An 11,923-nucleotide genomic window follows, 5' to 3' on the forward strand; every position below is an offset into this window, starting at 1 on the left:
ATTAAATTTGTTTAGCATCATCTTTGCTTTAAATTTTAAACTACAAAAAGAAGAATATAATATGTTTAATTAGTTTCATTCAATTTGAGATTCTTTACCTTGACTTAATGAAAAATCTAATAAATGGTTAACTAATGAATGATGAAATATAGGTAAAAGCTTGATAAAAGATATGAAACACCGTTAGAGTTGTTGTTAACACCCATTCTCTGTAACCGTCAACCAAAGTGGGCACGGGTGGTCACCGATTTTGTTGAAAATTTCTGACAACAAACATTGATATAAAATATGAAAAAAAGTCTGTACATATCACCCTGAATTATGTATGGTTACCATGGCAACAGGCTTTAAAATGTTGAAAATAGCTGATTTTTGCTTTTCTCGGCTTACAGTGACTTATATACAGCATAATATGTTTGGTGCAGTTTATATCATATCAATTTCTTTTAAATACTTGTTCAGTGACATTTTTTCACTTTTTCTGATATTAAACTCAAATTGACATTTTTAATCTAGGTGAGTAGTATGAATTTTAGCATATTCTAATGCAATTATGAACCAACTTTTCCCATAATTTATGAAAAAACGCATCCATTCCTGAATAAACTGAAAAATAGCTTTTATTCCAAAAGATTGATATTTCTCATTTCTACAAAAACATTTTTGGGGCTCATTAGATTTTTTTTATAAAAATTGGATAAAAATGCCAAAAATTGCCTGAAATCTACAAGAGTTATTTCCCTTTTTAGAACTCACCAAAGTTTAAAAATAGAAAAGTAATTTGTTTATCTGCAAAAAAAAATGGAGACGACGTCTGCAACATGTTTTGCTTCTTTAAATCAACATATTTTACACTTTACATCTAATTCTAAAATATATCTGTATACATGCTTCATAATAGCTGGTCAGTTTTATAACAACGATAAGCCTTTACTATGTCAATGTATGTTCAGAGGACATGAAAGTCATAACAGACTTGAAGAGAACATGTGAAAATTTTGTAATGACCATGATGAACAAGATGCTGTTTGTACAGAATGTGACTTGCTCCCGTCACTTAATGAAATTTACAAATATGTTCAAGCCATTGTTCAGTGTACTTGGAAACAATAAACAAAAAAAAGGGGGGGAAACTAAGTGAAGTTCCGTTTTGATCAATTCCTGTGACATGATGAGAACTGTCACTGTCTAATGTGGAAACTATAAATATACTTCATGGACTAGTCCTTCAACTTGAAACAGGTAAGCATATTTTAAACTAAATTATAAATTTCTATTTTTTGCAAAGACAAAAGTCACATGTGTTCCATTAGGCATAAGCCATTAAGGGGGGCTGTCCCATTTCTTTCCATGTTATTTCTTTGTCCAAATTGTATAGGCCTTGCTCATGATCTAGGAAAGTTGCAAAAAGCTTGTTTTCCAGGTGGAAAGGCTGACCAACTTTTTCAGTGACTTTTTCAATCTATTTCCATGACCATGATGACCAAATTTATTTTATTCAAGGTGTATGTTTGCTTTGTATACAGTTCCTTGCAAGGGAAGTACATTTTTATCTTCATTAAATATAAAAATACAACCACATGTTTAAAATTCTATAAGGACCTTTATGAGTGGGTTTTAAGTCACTTTCTTTGAAAATGCAAATATGAAAAATTGTCTACATATGTAGCACATTTATATGTACATGATGTACATGTTTGTATAAAAAAACAAGATGTGGTATGATTCCCAATGAGACAACTGTCCACAAGAGACCAAAATAACACACATAGGTTATGCTTCCTTTTTGTGTATGTGAATTAAGATGCTGTGTTGACCAGGTCAAGTTTTAACCACATACATTTAAGTGACATGCTAAATTAAAAACTGTATTTACTTTTTGAATAAATCCTAATTGAACAATAATTATAAAAACATGACCATAAAAATGTTCATGTAAAACAGTTAAGGATTCTTTTATAATTCCAGGTACATGTATTTGCAAAGACTGTAGACAAAGGTTACTAGATTGCCAAAACAAAGCAGTGCAGCATTTAAACTTCTTAATGTAAATAAGGTTTGTATTATATACAGTATATATGGTAATGAGTTTACATTTGATGCATGTATGTTTATTTCTTTAAAAACAAATTATGAAGAAGACATAAAAATTAATTAATTTTGTTGAAATCTATGCAACTGACCAACAGTGGATCTCCTTAAGTTGCATACATGTATGTTGTCTTTTAAATATTTAAAGTTGAAAAAGTTATGATTAAAGTGTGGCTTGTGTATGCTTATTTTATGCACATACTAGTACTAGTTTTATTTTTTTAGGATTTTAATTTAGAAATTCAGACTGATTAATAATTATGATCTTCACTGTCCAAATATCATGAATATTCATTTTCTTTTTTTTTCTTTTTTCAAATAGATCAAGTCACAGCTCTAGATGATTCAGGTCCAAAAAAAAGAGCAAGACAGGTACAATGTAAATAGCAGAACACTGTTACAGCTATTCTATAAAAGCATGCAAAACAAAACTTTCATAGACTTGCTTGCTATATTTGCTTGAATGTTTGCAAACAATATGTAGGGAGAGTTTCAGTCTGTTTTATATACTGTGACTTGATTGGACAATAAAAATTAACATCAAATTCCAGTATATTGTAGACAGACTGAAACAGACTACATACCTGTTGTTTACAAACAAAAATTAATGCAAACATACATACATAAATCCAAACAAACATAGCAAGCAAGTTGATCAAAGGTTTGCTTTGCATGCTTTCATTAAAGAGCTGTAATTAAGATTCAGGAGTAGATCTAGTACACTATGAAAGAATAGTTCCAGTACTTCTCAATTAATGAAACAAGGGGTTACCCCAAAATTCTTGCACTGCTTCACTGGAATTCTGAACTCTCTAAGATCTGATACCAGTATTGATGTCAATTAAAAAGGCTGAAAAATACTGACTCAAACAAGCTTTGTCATTTATAATGAAAATTGTGAATAAACATTCTTATATTGTACAGGCCTAAACTTAAATCATAGGAATAAATATCCTTAACATGAAATCTGGGATTAATTATTATTCACATAAAACATGGGAATATATATCCTTAACATGAAACATAGGAATAAAAATCCTTTACATGAAACAAGGAAATAATTATCCTTAAACTATCCCTGACCTCAAACATGGGAATAAACATCTCTAACATGAAATCTAGGAATAAATATTTTGACTATAGAAAAAAATATCCTTTCCATGAAACATTGCAATAAATACCTTTAGCAAGAAACATTGGAAAAAATATTCTTCACATTAAAACTGGAAATAGATATCATTAATATATCAAAATAGATTCAAAGAATAAATGTCCTTAACATGAAACCTAGGAATAAATATTTGTAACATGGAACATAGGAAATTCAATTGAAATTGGAAAACAGAAATGCTCAACAGGAACAATTGGAATAAACATCCAATAAATAAAACATGGCAATACATATCCTTAACTGGAAATATTGGAATAAACAAAAAACTTAAAACAAATAACTTAAATATAGGGACAATTATCCTAATCATGAAAGCACTTTATGATTTTAAAGAAAAGTACTAAACAGTCTTTAACTGTCTATTATACTGTTAAGTCAATAAAACCCAAACTATAAGTTTCATTCCTAAATTCTTATTAAGTTTAAAATTTGTCGGTCTGTACCTACCTCCCAAATTTGTTTTACCTTAACCAAATGTAATCAAATTATACACAATGCTTATTACAGATAAAATTTAAATTTTGGTTGTGTCACTTTGATTTTTTTTAGAGTTATGTCTTTTTTTTTTTTTTTATGGAAACAAATTACTGGTTTATGTTGTCCGTTCTCTAACTTTAGTTTTATTCAAACCAAATGTTATCAAACTTTTATCTAGAGTTATACTCCTTTAAAAATGGAAAAATTGCTGATTTTTTTGTTTCCCTTCTCTAACTTAAGTTTGCCATAACCAAATGTTATGAAACTGATACAAAATCCCTTTTACCACAAAATGCAGATCAAGTACTAAATTTGGGTAGTGTCACTTTTCCTGTACTTCAGTTATGTTATTATATAACTTTATATGATATGTAAGCAGAACCATCATCAGTGTCCCATGGACACATTCCCTATTTATTTAATTTACATGTCCAAAATACAAGCATTTAAAGCCATTTACTGAAATACAATAAAAACAATGATTTATTTAAAAAAAAATTATTAGATTTATATCACTTAAATTGAAAAACATGAAGCTTAAATAATACAATTATTCATTGTTATTACACACTTTAAAACAAATATATGTTGTAAAGAATTATACTTTTATTGTAATTTCTCCTTATATTTTTATTTTAGTTCAGACAATACCAGTGAAAGGTGTTCTATTGTTAATCCTAGAAGATACATGTAGTCAGGAAATAAGTAAAAGTGAGCAAGCTGATTTGAGTCAAACTTTAGATTCTTCTATTTGTAATTCCATAAAGCTGGAAGCCTTGGATGGATTGATCAGTTTTTTAGGTATGGAAATATTATTTTGGCAATTTGTATTTCAAGTACATTTTTTTGCTTTTAAAAAATAGAACAATGTAACTCAGAATAGGTTAGTTGATATAAACTGATTCTTATTAAACCCCATGCAACAAAGTTAGTAATTAGTAATTTTAAGGAACTTTTGCAGCTTTTGGTTATTATCTTGATTATTATTATAGATAGAGATAAACTGTAAACAGCAATAATGTTCAGCAAAGTAAGATCTACAAATAAGTCAAACATGACCAAAGTGGTCAATTAACCCCTTAAAGTGTTATTGACCTTTGTAGTTAATTTTTAATAATTTTCATTAATTTGGTAAATTTTTATACGACCGCAAAAATTGGTTGTACATTGGTATCACGTTGGCACCATTGTCGTCGTCGTTGTCCGAAGACATTTGGTTTTCGCACTATAACTTTAGTATAAGTAAATAGAATTCTATGAAATTTAAACACAAGGTTTATGACCACAAAAGGAAGGTTGGGATTGATTTTGTGTGTTTCGCTTCCAACAGTTGAGGAATTAGGGGCCAAAAAAGGGCCAAAACAAGCGTTGTTCTTTGTTTTCGCACAATAACTAGTTTAAGTGAATATAAATCAATGAAATATAGACATAAGGTTTATGACCACAAAAGGAAGGTTGGGATTGATTTTGGGTGTTTTGGTCCCAACAGTTTAGGAAAGAGGGGCCAAAAAAGGGCCAAAATAAGCGTTGTTCTTTGTTTCGCACAATAACTTTAGTATAAGTGAATAGAAATCAATGAGATTTTGACACAAGTTTTATGACCACAAAAGGAAGGTTGGGATTGATTTTGGGTGTTTTGGTCCCAACAGTTTAGGAATTAGGGGCAAAAAAAGGGCCCAGATAAGCATTATTCTAGGTTTTCGCACAATGACTTTAGTATAAGTGAATAGAAATCAATAAAATTTTGACACAATGTTTATGACCACAAAAGGAAGGTTGGGATTGATTTTGGGTGTTTTGGTCCCAACAGTTTAGGAATTAGGGGCCAAAAAATGGCCCAAATAAGCATTATTCTTGGTTTTCGCACCATATCTTAAGTATAAATAAATAGAAATCTGTGAAATTTAAACACAAGGTTTATGACCATAAAAGGAAGGTTGGGATTGATTTTGGGAGTTTTGGTCCCAATAGTTTAGGAATAAGGGGCCAAAAGGGTCCAACATTAAACTAAGTTTGATTTTAACAAAAATTGAATGCTTGGGGTTGTTTGATATGCTGAATCTAAACATGTACTTAAGATTTGTTATTATTGGCCCAGTTTTCAAGTTGGTCCAAATCGTGGTCCAAAATTAAACTTTGTTTGATATCAACAAAAATTGAATCCTTGGGATTATTTGATATGCTGAATCTAAACATGTATTTAGATTTTTGATTATTGGCTCAGTTTTCAAGTTGGTCCAAATTTGGGTCCAAAATTTAACTTTGTTTGATATCAACAAAAATTGAATCCTTGGGATTCTTTGATATGCTGAATCTAAACATGTATCTAGATTTTTTATGTTTGAGTCTGGTTATCAAAAAAATGGTCCACATTGAGGTCTAAAGGGTCCAAAATTGAACTTTATTTGATTTTATAAAAAAAATGAATTCTTGGGGTTCTTTGCTATGCTGAATCTAACCATGTATTTTGATTTTGGATATTGGACCATGTATATAATAGGTAATGTCCAATTTAAAATTTAAAGTTTTTAAGTTTAAGTTTCTAGACCACATTCATTATGTGTCAGAAACTTGTGTTGTGTCAACTATTTAATAACAATCCAAATTCAGAGCTGTATCAAGCTTGAATGTTGTGTCCATACTTGCCCCATTGTTCAGGGTTCGAACTCTGTGGTCGTACAAAGCTGCGCCCTGTGGAGCATCTGATTGTAAATTTTTACAAAATATTTACCTCTGTATCTACAGGGCCAAGTTCATTATAGATAGAGAAAATTCTAAGTAGCAAGAATGTTTAGTAAAGTAAGATTTACAAACACATCACCAGCACCAAAACACAATTTTGTCATGAATCCATCTGTGTCCTTTGTTTAAATTGCACATAGACCAAGGTGAGCGACACAGGCTCTTAAGAGTCTCTAGTTTCTAGGAGTTATGAATGACCCTTTGAACTTATTTGCATCAATATACTACTGCAAGTTTTTCATAACAACTCCTCTAAAACCACACAAAAGAATATCATGAAACTCTAGAAAAAAAATTGAATCATAATTTCCCGATAATATGCACATCTACATAGTATGTAACTAAAATAGACTTTTAGTTTTAAGGTGTTACAAGAGGCCTCATCAAATTGATTTTTTTTAATTGAACAAAAATTATGAGCTTTTATGTGTCAGCTTTAATGTTTAAATTTGGTTTTATTTCAGAGAATGGAAATGGAGAAAACTGTACTACATATACTACATGTACTAAGGAAGCAAGAATAACCATTTCAAATGTCCCGAAGACACCTGCACACAAGAGAATTCTCAACAAAAGCAGCAGTGAGGAGCATGTCCTCATACAACATAGTCAATTCTTTGTTAAATGATGTAAAAATGAAAATATCAGAAACAGCAAAAAAATTGTATGCAGATAAGATAATTTCAAATCAGCCTGGAAAGTCCATATCTTTAGAATCAACACATAATTCATTGGCACTTAATTCAGATAAAGTTCTTCAAATGGGATGTGCATCCAAGTCAATAAATCCAGAGTTACATTAAGTCAACAACTAAGGCAATATATTGTACATGACTGAAAAATCTAATATGTAAAGGCGAGCGGAAACAAGGTAGATCCTTAAGTGGCTGCTGATGAGATGAGAAATTCCTCTTTATACAACATGCACAAAAAGGAGCATTTTAATCAGACCAACAAATTGCTTCATTTTCTCCGAACTTTGTCAGATAGAAAAAAAAATTAGTAATTCTGAAGACTATGTAGCAGCAGAGAAAAGAAGCAAAAAAAAAATATAAAGTACTTTTGGAATCAAATAACAGTTAAAATGTTTTTAGTTTTTAATTAATTCTTTTGTTTAAAGGAGGGAGTGCCCTAACGGCTTTTTTGGCCAATAAAAACTAGATATTAGTGTCTTTGTAAATATTGAATGCATTATTTATCAATTATGAATTAAAAAAATATTTTGTCTGTGTCACTTTATGTTATTCCTCAAAATTACAGTTGGCATTTCTGATCAATTCACCTTTATTGTCATGTGTACAGTCTCTTATATATGTAAGATGACTTTTGTTTATATCTTAAATCTATGTTGATAAAATGCTCATCAAATCTTTTTTTTAGTAAGACAAAACGGTTGCTTCAACTTAAATCTGTGAACTATTAGTCTTCTTTTGCATATCAAGGCTATAGAAAACATATTGACAACATTGAACCCATGTATAATGTTTACATGAGATATGTTTTAGCATTTTAAATATTTACATTTCAAAATTTTTGCAACAAATAAATAGTCTTGATGTTTATTTGCGTCAAAAAAATTACATGTAAGACCTTATTGCAGATCTCCATATATAATCCATGTTTCCATGGTAATCATTTTCATTGCCAGATTTAAGTTGACCTTAAACTTTAGTCTATACAATCCCATTATAATTCTCAAATTGTTTTAATCTTGTTTTTTTCTAAATTTGCAGATTTTACATTTTTTTTTTGAAATTTTGAAAGCCCCGTTTCCATAGCAACAGACCTATTATTTGTCATTAAGTTGAATTTCTCCTGTTAATAATAAATAAACGGTTATGTAAGATTAAATAAGTTATTAGTTAAAATACTCTAAAGACGGCTACAATATCAAGAGTCAATACATTATGTTAAATAGAAGCGGTTAAGTTATAAATTTGTATCAATTTTTATTGATTTTCTGTCTTTTTTGCAGAGTTATCTCCCATATCAATGCAAATCTCCATAGAAAGTCATAATTTTTAGTTTTTCTCAAGTTCGATTTTATGGAACTGTGTATATTTTGTGTATAATGCTAATTATATATAATGATTAAAACTTAAATATCTTCTGTTGCAATTACTTCAAGGTTAGGATCAAACATGTCAAATTTATGCTTGATTGACTGGACTATGAGTATGTAAGTAACAATTAAGAAAAACAATATTGTCGATATCATTTGTTTTGTTACGAAGGAGATGCACACATTTGTTAAACAGTGAATAGGGAGGTAAAAAGATGATTGTTTGGCTTAGAAGGGTGAAATTTGATAGCGCATAAACTATACGTTACTATTTGAGAAATATCTAAGCGACATATTGCGAAACAAATATTTATTGCAAGAACAAAATTTGGCGGAACAAAAAATTTAAAATCAAAAACCAATTGTTCTCTGAACGTCTTTCCACATCAATTTTCAAAGTTATTGAAAAGAAGATAGATACTGTATACTCAAAGTTAAAATTGACATTCAATCGTAAGTTTCTTTATGCTACGATTAATAAGTGGTTTTCTATTTACTTTTGAGTGAAATAAAAAAAGATAATTAACTACTTCAGGTACAGTTAATTTCACTTCCGGTCTCATATGGTAGCTACTTTCACACTGATTCCAAAAATAAATAGTTTTTATATACTTTTGCCTGTAAACCAGGGGATAATTGGCCACTTCTGGGTTATCAAAAGTCAGTTCTCGTCCTTAGTAATAAGTTGATGTATCTCAATATTTTTAAGAAGCAACATTCCAGCAGCACCTGCATACGGTGTATATATCTCCCAATTGATACGATATTCCTGTGCTTGTATTTCCTATCATGATTTTCTTGACAAAGGGTTGCTACTCACAAGACATACATATACTAGAGTTAACGAGAGACTCAGTTATAAAAGATCAAGATAAAAATAACAGTACACAGGTGGTTCACTTGTCAGATTATTGAATAGGAAACCTTAAGATTATCTGGCTTAAGATAAACATGAATAATGAATTTTATAGTTATGTAATTGATATCTTTAAGTGCAATGACTGTCAATCAAAACGCAACAACAAAATAATAAAACATATTTTGTCCAATGATTGAAATATTGAAACCATCTATCTCACATGAAATTGTTTTAATCATAAATATTTTTTCAGGGGAGAATATTAGTTACATAGTGTGCTAGTGACCTAATACGGTATATATGGGGTCAGTAAATTCCATATGGGGTGAGAGCGAAGCTCGAATCCCCATATTGAATTTACTGACCCCCATATATACCGTATTACGTCACTGGCACACTATGTAACGAATTTGTCTTACCGACTATCTTAACGTGTGAAATTAAGACTATTGATCCTCAAAACGAGCAAGTCTTCAATTCTGTTAGCGCTAAGAAAATACTTCCATTGATCCTACAAAAACAGATGCCAACAATAAAGACTTGTAAGGTTTAAATGTGTTTTATGAATTTGTTTCAATCTTAATCATCAATTTCTTCGTCTGTTGGAACTTTTAAGATTTTTTCTCAGTACCGTATTGTTTTTTACAAAGGGACATAACACCATTACTAACCGTGTATGAAATAATCCCCGCCCCCTTCTTATCTTATAAGGAATATAAAGGGACGTAACTCCACTACTAACCGTGTATGAGATAAGCCCCGCCTCCCTACTAACCTAATATCAAATATACACCGTTTACACGCGGACGCTTGTAACCAATCATATTCCTGGAAATGTATAGGAGGTAAGATAATACATTATATTATGATCTCCTTCGCTTGCTCATCCAAACATAAAACTTTTCTGATTACTTCAAAGACAACTAAAGACTGATAAGTTTTGATACTGCAGTTCATCATGATATGTGAGTAGAAGGCACTTTCATTTTCCACATCACTTATTAAAAAAGTGATCTATAGAAATAATTGCCTTTTTTAAATAAATAATTTATATTCAAACTATATACACCCCTTAAAATAAAGACATATCATGATATTCAAATGTATGTTCATCCGTTGTAAGTAGGCTAAAACTGACATGTCGTGTCGTAACTTTCGAATATCCTACCGAGTTGATTTCAAACTTAACACAGTTGTTTATCGATACGCTATGGTCACATCTTACCGGATAGTTCGATAACTTTTTTAATCTGTTATATCTGTCAGACTTCCGATCTTATCCGTTAGACGTCCGTCTATATCCGTTACATGTCCGTTCAGCGTTCGTGTTATCAATTAATGTCCCCTGGAACATTTTGAGCATGTTCAAAACTCTGAACGGGGGTCCAAAGTGATGAAGTGTCCGTTGAACGTCCGTTTTATATGGTACTTGTCCGTTTTATTTCCGTTAGTTGACCGTGATACATCCGTAAGCGGTCCTGTAGACCAATTTAAAAACGGAATTCAACAGGACGTATAACAGATAAAATGGATGTGAAACCAAGATGAACAAATTGATAACGAATAAAACGAATACGTACTGAATGTAAAACAAATAAATGCCAATTGAAAATTTTGTTCGTAAATGCAAATTATTGGTATATCAGATTTCTTGAGTGTCATGATGTTTATCATTCATGATGAATCATATAGTAACAGTACGTCTTCGCTATCAAACAGCTCGTATTCAAGCCAGACTGAACTTAAATGTTGCAAATATAAACGGAAACTTTTCAATTATTTTAAAGTCATATGTATGTGTCTTACATTTCTTATAATCGTTGCCTTTAATTTTCCACTTATCTTGTTCGTTCGTTTTATCCGGTACGTATTCTTTATGTGTCTGTTTTATTTGGTACTGATCCTGCGTGTTACCGTTAGGCATTCGTAACGCGTTCATTTTATTTTATCTTTACACCAACGGACCACGAACGGATAAAGTTTTTGTCAACAGAAAACGTTTTTTATTTGTTCGGCGTCCATTCTAGCTATCCGGTAAAGTGTGACCACAGCTATAGACAATAAGATATGTTTAAACTAACAAATTTGAAAATTTTCGTTACTCGTCCGTTCGCGTCATCCGGTACGGCGTGATCAGTGCACTGTCAAATGTTGTGTATACGTTTTCGTAAAATTCTGAACGTTTGTTCCAGAAACAATGAGACTTAATTTTATTATTTAAAAAGGAGGATTCGAGTCCGATTAAGTGACGATTGATTGACCAATAGTGAGAGCTGGTTATTTAACTTTAAAAAGATTTTTTGCATCTTCGTTTTAACGAGATACATTCGCAAGGGAGGTAATTATCATTTATTGGACATTGAAGTAAGTAGAAGAAATGGAATTAAGGGCATACGATACAGTTTCGGGGGAGGGAATGAATTTGCTAACCTAACATTTTATTTTCACGACGTCAAACTGACAAGAAAAGATGCATTTTTCGACTGATTTTTATCATTCAAACGTAAATAACTTGAAAACG

General features: G+C 30.8%; 1 long non-coding RNA gene across 1 annotated transcript; it reads left to right on the top strand.

Annotated features, from left to right (window-relative positions):
- The first annotated feature begins 828 nt into the window (after positions 1-828).
- On the top strand, positions 829-7,708 carry LOC143047102 (uncharacterized). Its single transcript, XR_012969408.1, has 5 exons — positions 829-1,242; positions 1,969-2,056; positions 2,414-2,463; positions 4,384-4,540; positions 6,946-7,708. It is a non-coding gene; the product is annotated as an uncharacterized LOC143047102 (long non-coding RNA).
- Positions 7,709-11,923: the final 4,215 nt, after the last annotated feature.

The sequence above is a fragment of the Mytilus galloprovincialis genome, chromosome 9, assembly GCF_965363235.1.
Source record: "Mytilus galloprovincialis chromosome 9, xbMytGall1.hap1.1, whole genome shotgun sequence".
NCBI classification, from domain to species: domain Eukaryota; kingdom Metazoa; phylum Mollusca; class Bivalvia; order Mytilida; family Mytilidae; genus Mytilus; species Mytilus galloprovincialis.